Genomic DNA, 9,841 nt, shown 5'->3' on the forward strand with positions numbered 1-9,841 from the left:
AAACAAATAACAGCATAATGATTTTTTACCGTGTACGCCTTGTAAAACCAGCAGTAGAAAAGTTGTATATTCCGAAAAGTCCGCCGTGTTACCGTTCTGTCTTGTCTCTCCCGCGCACAACTTCCGGTTCCCGCAACTCACAGGAAGTGACTACTTCACAATAATATTTTAACAGAAACATTTCTTATAAGCAGGATATATCACTGGATTCATAGATTACCTTTCCTACTGCAAATGTACACAAGCATGAGAAGCAAATAAAGAAAACAAATAGAAAACAATAACGATCTCAGATTCACTTTGGTGTTGTCATGGCAACCCACATAAACATTTCAGCGTCAGCTACACTCCCACCAATTACCTTTGATTATTACAATTGTGAACGTAAATACACTTGCATTTCTCATTATATCAATGGTAATTCCCAAGCACCATGTTGTTGTTTTTAAACATTCTTGCATTGACATAAACAATATTCTTTTCTCAACAAATGAATTCAACAATATGAACAGTAGATTTTACATCTCCATAACATGTGCATGAAGTACAGCATAATGACAACTTCTATTTTAGAAGGGAAATCTAATCAATGAATGACATTTTCCCCATTTAGCTGTTTTTCACCAGGACCACTAATTTCTGAATGGGTCTCTGAATGATTGAGGGTTGGACGAGGCGTTCGCCTCCCTTTCCTAACTTCCGATCACCAGTCTGGATTGTCACCTTCCGTACAAGTCCATCATCATCCTCATGTGCTTCCACAACCCTAGCAAGTTTCCATTCATTGCGAGGAACATCTTCCTCTTTGAGAATCACAATGTCACCCACCTCCACATTACGTCTTGGTGTATGCCATCGCTGTCTCAGAGCAATATTGGCCAGGTATTCCTTTCTCCATCTGTGCCAAAATTGCTCAATCAGATACTGTACCCTTCTCCACCGTTTCTTAGCATACAGGTCCTCCTTGACGAATTTACCTGGAGGTGGAAGTGGGACTGAGGATTTCATGGTGATCAAGTGGTTCGGTGTGAGTGGCTCCAAGCTTTTGGGGTCATTGATGTTATCAACAGTGAGTGGGCGGTTATTCACGATGCACATAGCTTCATAAAGGAATGTTCTCAATGAAGCATCATCCAACCTTCCCACACTGCAGGCAAGGACCGTGCTCAGTACGCTTCTCACTGTCCGGATTTGACGCTCCCATGCGCCTCCAGCATGACTAGAGTGGGGCGTATTCATCTGGAAGTCGCACTGATTTTCTGCTAGGTATGCAGTCACTCTTTCCTTATCAAGTTCTTTCAGAGCCTTTGCCATCTCGTTTCTTGCCCCCATAAAGTTAGTTCCCTGATCGGACCTAATGTGCCTAACAGCTCCACGAAGGGCAATGAAGCAGCGCAAAGCATTGATGAATGCGTCAGTCGTCAAATCCTCCAACATCTCTATATGCACTGCCCTTGAGCAAAAACATGTGAAGAGGAGGCCGTACCGTTTTTGATCTTTGCGACCTTGTTTGGTGTGAAAAGGACCAAAGCAGTCCATACCACAATAAGTGAATGGTGGTGTGGGATCAACACGGTCACTAGGTAGATCTGCCATCCATTGCTCCTCTGGTGGCGCGCGGGCTCTCCTGCACTGTACGCACTGCCTGATGTATTGGGCTACAGCCTTACTTCCACCAGTGATCCAGTAACCATTGGCTCTCAGTGCATTGAGGGTTTGTCCTCTGCCTTGGTGTTGTATCTTGGTATGATGGTGTGCAATGATGAGGTTTGTAACAGCACCATCTTTAGGAAGGATCTCTGGGTGTCTTAACTCAAGAGGCACAGATGCCTTCCTCAGTCTTCCTCCTACTCTCATTATGCCATCTTGGAGGAATGGGTCAAGCTGAAAGAGTTGGTGGTTGCAAGGCAGCCTTCCTAGTTTCTGGCTGAGTGTGTTTAACTCCTCTTGAAAGGCATCTTGTTGTGCAAGCTTGACGAGAGTCTGTGCAGCTTGCTTTCTCTCTTCCACGCTTAAAGGCTCAGCGGTCCTGATCCTCTTTGCCAGCCACTGGATACGAGCAATGACGTTGACAGCTGTAGTCCATCTTGAGAACCGCAGCAGATGCTTCTGGATGTCAAACTGCCTTGCTACATCAACCTTCAACACCTGGGTAGTCCTCACCTCTGGGTCTCCCACCAGCAAATCTGAAGTAGCCTGTTTTGTGGCTATCTCTCTTTCCCATAGAAAGCTGGGACCAGAGAACCAATTTGACTTGATGAGGTCAGCTACTTTGAGGCCTCTCGAGGCATGATCAGCAGGGTTTTCTCCTGTGTCAACATAGTACCATTTCCGTGCATCGGTGGTTTCTCGAATTCTCTGCACGCGGTTTGCCACGAACACATGGAACCTTCTTGCTTCATTGTTGATGTAACCAAGCACGACCTTTGAGTCTGTCCAAAAATATTCGTCATCAACCTTGAGTTCTAGCTCCTCTCTTAACATGCTGCTCACAGATGCCGAGGTTACTGCTGCAGTTAACTCAAGTCTCGGTATGGTAACTATTTTGGTTGGTGCAACCCTCGCCTTGCCCATGACCAAGGAGCAGCATACCCTTTCTCTGCTTACCACTCTGATGTAAGAGCACTGGCCATACCCTTGACTGCTTGCATCAGAGAAATGATGAAGCTCGACTCTTTGAATCTCGCCAAGGCTGTCAGGTATGAAGCATCTTTGAATTTCAATTCTTTCCAGGTTCTCCAGATCCTTCATCCAAGTCTCCCACCTTAACTTCAAGCCTTTGGGTAGTGGCTCATCCCACCCTGTGCCTCTCTGACACATCTCCTGCAGCACTCTTTTCCCTTCAAGAATGACTGGGGCTAGAAACCCCAAAGGGTCATACAAGGAGGCCACAATTGAGAGAATCCCTCGGCGCGTTGCTGGTTTCTCCTCAAGTGACACCTTGAAGGAGAAGCTATCATTTTCAACATTCCACCTTATACCTAGCACTCTTTGAACTGGTAAATCCTCGTGATTAAGATCAACATTCTTTACCTCCGTAGCACGCTCTGCAACATCGACAGAGTCAAGGACCTCTCGGCTGTTGGAGAGAAATTTGTGAAGGTGCAGCTTTCCTTTGGCACACACGGCTTGGGCTTCTTTGACCAGTTCAATTGCCTTACCCACCGACTCTACACTTATGAGACCATCGTCGACATAGAAATGTTTCTGGATGAAGTTAGCTGCGGAGGGGTACTCTTTCTCACATTGGCTGGCAAGGTGCTTCATGCCATAATTGGCGCAGCCAGGGGATGATGATGCTCCAAACAGGTGAACCTTCATGCGGTACTCTCTGGGTTCAGAGTTTGTGTCTCCATTTTCCCACCAGAGAAACCGCAGGTAGTCTCTATCATCCTCGCTCACATGAAACCTGTGGAACATTTTCTCCACATCACACATGACTGCGATGGGATGTTTACGGAAGCGGCACAGCACGGCTGTTAGGCTATTTGCGAGGTCAGGTCCTGTTAGCAGATGGTCGTTTAAGGAGGTGCCTTCATACCTTGCAGAGCAGTCGAAAACCACTCTGATTTTTCCTGGTTTTCTGGGGTGGTAAACTCCTTGGTGTGGGATATACCAGACTTTCCCCAGCTCTGCTTGGTTTTCCACTTTCTCTGCATCTCCATCCTTGAAGACACCTTCCATAAATCTCACGTAGTCTATTTTGAATTTCGGATCTCTGTCCAGCTTCCTCTTTAGATGCTTCAGCCGTACTAACGCCAGCCCTTTGTTGTCTGGGAGATGCGGACGTGCTTTGAAAGGGAGAGGCATCTCCAGGTGACCATCCTTATTTTGTTGGATTCTGTCTTTCAAGATCTGCAGGAAGCAAATATCTTCTTGAGATATGCTTCTGTCACCAGGTTTTGTGTCTGCAAAATCAGACTCCAGGGCCTTGATGACAGCGAATGGTGTTATGGGTGGCACCTCTCTGACAGACACTCGATGGCAAAAACCAGTCACATCTTTAGCCTGCACACGCTGTGGTGCGCTTCCCACAATGCTCCAACCAAGATCCGTCTCAATAGCATAAGGCTCATAGTCACCCCCAGCGACGACCCTTCTTGGAATTAACGCTCTGGAGCAGTCGTATCCAATCAACAATCCAACACCACAGTCCATCAACGGGGGTATCTCCTGGGCCATGCTTACAAGGTGTTTCCATTTGTTGGCTGTCTGGCAAGTGGGAATATGTGTGCGGTCAAGGGGAATGAAGTCCCTTGTGTAGGCTGGAGGCAAACTGATGGAAACATTAGAGGAAAATCCTCTAACTTTGAGCTTGCATACTCTTTGACTCTTCACGACTGAGTCTCTCCCCATCATGGTGGAAAGTTTAAGTTTCACTGGTTCCATTGTTGCTTGTAGCTTTTCGCACACCTCCTGATCAAGAAATGTGTGACTGCTTTGAGTGTCCAATAGTGCGTACACTAGGGTTTCAGTGTCCGGAGCACTAAGTGTTGAGATCCACACTGGGACTATCATTGATGTACTCCCACCTTCACCTCCACTCACACAACATGATAATGACAACGTACTTTCTTCAACTGCCCCTTGTGTTGATGCTGCTGTAGAACGATCTTCATGCAATGGCGTTGGGTGACTCTTTCTGCATATGCCACACATAGCCCTGTTCCTACAGTCTTTAGAATTGTGACCCCTTCTTAGACATGCAAAACACAACTTATTTTCAAGTATGCATTTTTTCTTATCCTCTACAGACATGTCCATAAGCCTCTTGCATTTATGTATGGAATGGTTCTCACTACAGCAAATACACTGGCCATTATTGGAATTTTGTGTTGGTGTGGTCCATTTCTTTGGTTTCCCTGCATCTCCCAACTTGATTTCACCAGGGTCAGATTTGGCGGTGGAGCTTGATGGAATTGGGGGTTTCACATTTGTGGCAAACGTGTTCATCTCTCTTGCTGGTGCCTCTGCAGAGTGCCTTAAGGCATGTAAGGATGACACTGGATTGCATGCGATGCGTGACTCCTTAGAGATAAAGGAAGCAAACTCATGAAAGCTTGGAAAGTCGTTGCCCCGATCTAGCTGCTCTGTGACATAACGGTTCCATCTAGATGTCACCCAATCAGGAAGCTTGACTAGTATTTTCTGATTCTCCTCACAGTCGTTAAGAACCTGTAAGCCCTTTACGTGAGGCATGGCATTACTACATGTTTGGAGGAAATCACTGAACTCTCTTAACTTGAGATATTCCTTTCCACCAATCTTCGGCCACCCATTTAACTTATCTCTGAAAGCCCGCTGCACTACAAAGGAATGGCCATATCTAGCATTTAACCTATCCCATGCTTGTTGATAGGCTTCTTCATCTTTTCTGTAGAAGCTGCCTTCAAGAGAGGATTTTGCCTCACCTGCTATGTACTTTTGCAGGTAGCATAGCCTGTCTGCAGGGTCAGAGCATCGTCTCTCTATGAGGGCTTTGAAGCTTATGCTCCATTCTGTAAACTTCAGAGGATCGCCCGAGAATACAGAAGGTTCTGGAGTTGGCAAGCGAGTAAGAGCTAATGACTCTTGTAGCGATTGGACCAATGATGTCTCGTTTTGCACAACCTGCCGTTCTTGATCTGGGATGTGGTGAGCGAAGGGGTGTGCATCACTCACTTTGCTGAATGGAGGACTGCGTGTCCCATCCCTTCCCTCTTCTTCAGTGTAGACATTTAGCTTTGCCTGAATTACACCAATGTCCCTCTGATTTTCGAGTTTTCTCAGCTGCTGACGTTGAGCTTCGATGGCACCTTCCATATCAATTTCGGCTCTCTTTGCAGCCAGCTGAGCAGCCACTTCCGCCCTCATGGCTGAAATGCTAGGTGACTCTGAGAGATGGTTAGAATTGTGACAGCTGGGTGCAGTAACTCTGGAGGCTGTGGATCCATATATGGACCTAGCATATTCATTATCAAGTAGCATGCGTAACCTTGATCTTTCTGCCACCGTGTCAAACTCACCTTCATCTTCAGTCAGACGTACTCTCATCAGCTGCAGCAAGTCGGCCGTCACGGCTGAGCATGCATCGATCTTTCTTCGAAATTCTTGACTTGGTGAGGTTTGGAGTCGAATTCTGTCATACTGTTCCTTTAATTCAGACTCTAACTTCTCAGCCTCATCCATCATATCATACATGTCACTCTCAGAGCATACTTGCTTTAACCTTGTGCGAATGTCTCTTACGTTGCTTTTCCATTTCTCATATGTTGCTTTGAACCTCTTCTCCTTTTGAGTTAACTCTTGATCTTTCAGTTCCTGCATTTTTGGCGTTAATCGCCTTTCACGAGAGGATTTTCTTGTTTTTGTCTCAGATTTCTCAGGCACTACACTTTTTTCCTCTTCCAAGTCCCCTGCATCTTGTACTTCTGACATAACATCAGGGTGACTATGACCATCTTTAGACATTTTCAGACTTTAAAGGGGGTATCTTATGAAGAGGACAAGATAACTAAGGTAATTACAAGAATGGATGTAATAGGCGGAGAATTATTAAAATTAACACAAAGGAACCTTAGCTTAGATTCTTACGTATGACAGCAAATAAATTTTCAGTTTCAGCCTTCATGAAGCTTGCAATCAACAGGTAAGAAAACAACAATAATTTCCAGAACTTCAACAGATTGTCCTTTTTTTGTTTGTTCTTTTTTTTTTTTTTTTTTTTTTTTTTTTTTACACAGTCCGAAATTTGAACACTATTAATTCCTTGTCCATTACAGCAAATTTGTAGCTCATGTTCTATCCATCAACTCATGAGGCATAATAACTGCGCAATATAGCCTGAGGACTCACGCTTTAGCCTGAAACCGCTTCTTGGAGTGTCCGCTGAATCTGCAGCTCCCGATTGGTTGTCACAAAATGCAAAGCAACGTGTCCACTGAAGCCTGTAGCTCGCTGCAGGATGAGAAGCAACCGAGACCTGTAGCTTGCTGCAGGATGAGAAGCGCGTTGCAAACCGAGACCTGTAGCTTGCTGCAGGATGAGAAGAGCTTTGCACACCGAAGCCTCCAGATGGATTGGGACACGTTTTCACTGTTTCTACCCTGGTCGAAAGAATCCACGCTCCGTACTGATGTCCACAATTCTTTTATTCCTCTCACAATCATGGAGCACCGTGAAAACTAGAAACAAGTAAAATAATATCAATAGCACATATGATATTCATCTCAGCCACTTATTTCCTTTCACAAGGTGCACAAGTGTTAAACAAATAACAGCATAATGATTTTTTACCGTGTACGCCTTGTAAAACCAGCAGTAGAAAAGTTGTATATTCCGAAAAGTCCGCCGTGTTACCGTTCTGTCTTGTCTCTCCCGCGCACAACTTCCGGTTCCCGCAACTCACAGGAAGTGACTACTTCACAATAATATTTTAACAGAAACATTTCTTATAAGCAGGATATATCACTGGATTCATAGATTACCTTTCCTACTGCAAATGTACACAAGCATGAGAAGCAAATAAAGAAAACAAATAGAAAACAATAACGATCTCAGATTCACTTTGGTGTTGTCATGGCAACCCACACAAACATTTCAGCGTCAGCTACAATACCTTTCAGCTAGCTAAAACAGAATATTATGCTATCAGCGAGCAACATGGCTAATGCCTTTCACACAGCTTTGTCTCAACTCCAAAGAGCCACAGAAGTAAAAGCTCATAATAATTGAAACAATCTTTGAAAAAATGACTTACCAAGCATGGCAAACAACTCAAATATGTAGAGCAAAATGTTCTGAAACGGCTTCACTTCAGCTTCGATTGGAGCCTATGGTGCTGGGGGCGAAGTCTGTGAATTTACTCTCTTGGTGTCATAGCCCCTGTAGGAGTTCAGAGTTAAGAGGTCAAGAGTTAATGTTTCCATTGTAACACCTCCAGATTTGACAGAGAAACACTCATTTTTAACACTCGATTTTAACTACTATCATTTTACACCTCAGAGTTACATTAAAAGAATGTGACTCTGCTTAGAGTAAAATTAACTCTACTTTTGCAAGAAGACTATTAACACCAAAACATTTAACACTTTTGAATTTGCTGTGTAAGTTTGTTCATTTGTTATTATATAATAGACATGAGTGAATAGTTATAGATATCTGGACTGGGCTAAAAACACCACAGCACTTTACAGGAAGGGCCAGAGTCGTCTCTATTTTTTGAGGCGACTGAGGTCCTTCAACATCTGCCAGAAAATGCTGAGGATTTTCTATGAGTCTGTGGTGGCCAGTGCGATCCTCTATGCTGTTGCATGCTGGGGGAGCAGGCTGAGGGTCGCAGATGCCAACAGACTTAATAAACTGATCCGTAAGGCCAGCAATGTTGTGGGGATGGAGCTGGACTCCCTCAAGGTGGTGTCGGAGAGGCGGATGCTGTCCAAGATAAAGACAATGTTGGATAACACCTCCCACCCACTCCATGACATGTTGGTCAGTCACAGGAGCTCGTTCAGTGAGAGACTGAGATTACCGAAAAGCACCACTGAACGACACAGGAAATCATTCCTGCCTGTGGCCATCTCCCTGTACAACGCATCCACTTAACACACTGTTTGCTGCTACAACTACACATGTTTCTTTTCCAAATATTTATTTATAAGTGACTTATGTATGTATGTATGTATATATATGTATATATTGTACTATTCTTAGTTAGCGTATTGTCTGTCTTGTCTTAATGTTGGTTTAAAATGGAGCACTGTAACAAAAAATAATTTCCCCCAGGGATCAATAAAGTATTCTGATTCTGATTCTGATTCTGATATCAGGAGTTGTGTTTGTTGTATTGTCTCCTAAATTATTAATGTCAAGACTGGTTAGTTTATCATGGTAACCACCGTCAGTGCGATCAGTGTGTACATGTTAAAAAAAATGCACGTTGTATGTTCATAGTATATAAATACTACGTATGTGTTAGTGTTCAGGAAAATGACATAGTAGATAAAGCTTAGAATGTCTTTGGATTAAGGGTTGAAGTTGAAGAGGGCTGAAGATTCACTTTCTAAGGTGCTTTGATGCCCTCTAGTGATACATACAAAGCACCAAAGTCAAGGGGCATATTAATGTTGTGTAGTACTCTGTTTTCTAATTTGTGCTGTCTTTATTTGCAGACCACACTCAGCCAGAACATAGATAAAGATTTAAAAAAGGACCTTAAATCGTTTTTACATTTGGCCCATGGTGGCTAAAAAAAGTGTGCAAATGGTTGTTGTATTGAACATTGAACATTCATCTGCAGATATTTGATATTTTGGGTTTGTATATAGTTGAAGAATTATTTTCACTGAAGCTTTCTCACAGCATGTATCCGAGGGTGACGCAGGTGGTGAGTAGGGTCTGACTCATATCTATAATTCTCTCTAAACAAGAAACGTGTTACAGTGTCTTCTTTAAACATTACAAGACATAATTAAACAGTTCTTTCTTAAAGGTCTGTCTGTGTAGTTGTAACTGTAATGTTAACTACGATGTATGACTACATAATGGACATCAATGCTTTACAATAGATTAAATGTCAACCCTAACCCCCGACCCTTCTATTTCTCAGTGTGATTTCCAAAGTGGCAGACAGAGTAGTTTGACTTTGCTGCTTTTCTGAACTACTTTGGAGGGTGGATTTTTTAAGTGCTTACAAAATAAATAATTGTTGTGGTTAAATTACATTAATGTACAGAAATATACTTTTACAGACTTTTTGGTGTCTTTGTTTTTGCTTTACTCTACATTGTTGTAACTAAAATTGTTAACCGTGTGATTGATTCATACAAAATATGAATTCTCATTGCCCTCTCCAGTAGTATTC

At 43.4% G+C, this 9,841-nt stretch overlaps 1 long non-coding RNA gene across 1 annotated transcript; it reads right to left on the minus strand.

Moving 5' to 3' along the window:
• Window positions 1–6,398: 6,398 nt before the first annotated feature.
• Window positions 6,399–7,613, minus strand: LOC147334488 (uncharacterized). The gene is made up of 3 exons (XR_015128584.1): window positions 7,276–7,613; window positions 7,005–7,163; window positions 6,399–6,961 (listed from the first exon to the last, which is right to left on the minus strand). It is a non-coding gene; the product is annotated as an uncharacterized LOC147334488 (long non-coding RNA).
• Window positions 7,614–9,841: the final 2,228 nt, after the last annotated feature.

Source organism: Aulonocara sp. 'chitande type north' Nkhata Bay, linkage group LG3 (assembly GCF_057382095.1).
Source record: "Aulonocara sp. 'chitande type north' Nkhata Bay isolate Kocher_YH1m ecotype deep benthic linkage group LG3, A_spYH_male_GT1.1, whole genome shotgun sequence".
NCBI lineage: Eukaryota > Metazoa > Chordata > Actinopteri > Cichliformes > Cichlidae > Aulonocara > Aulonocara sp. 'chitande type north' Nkhata Bay.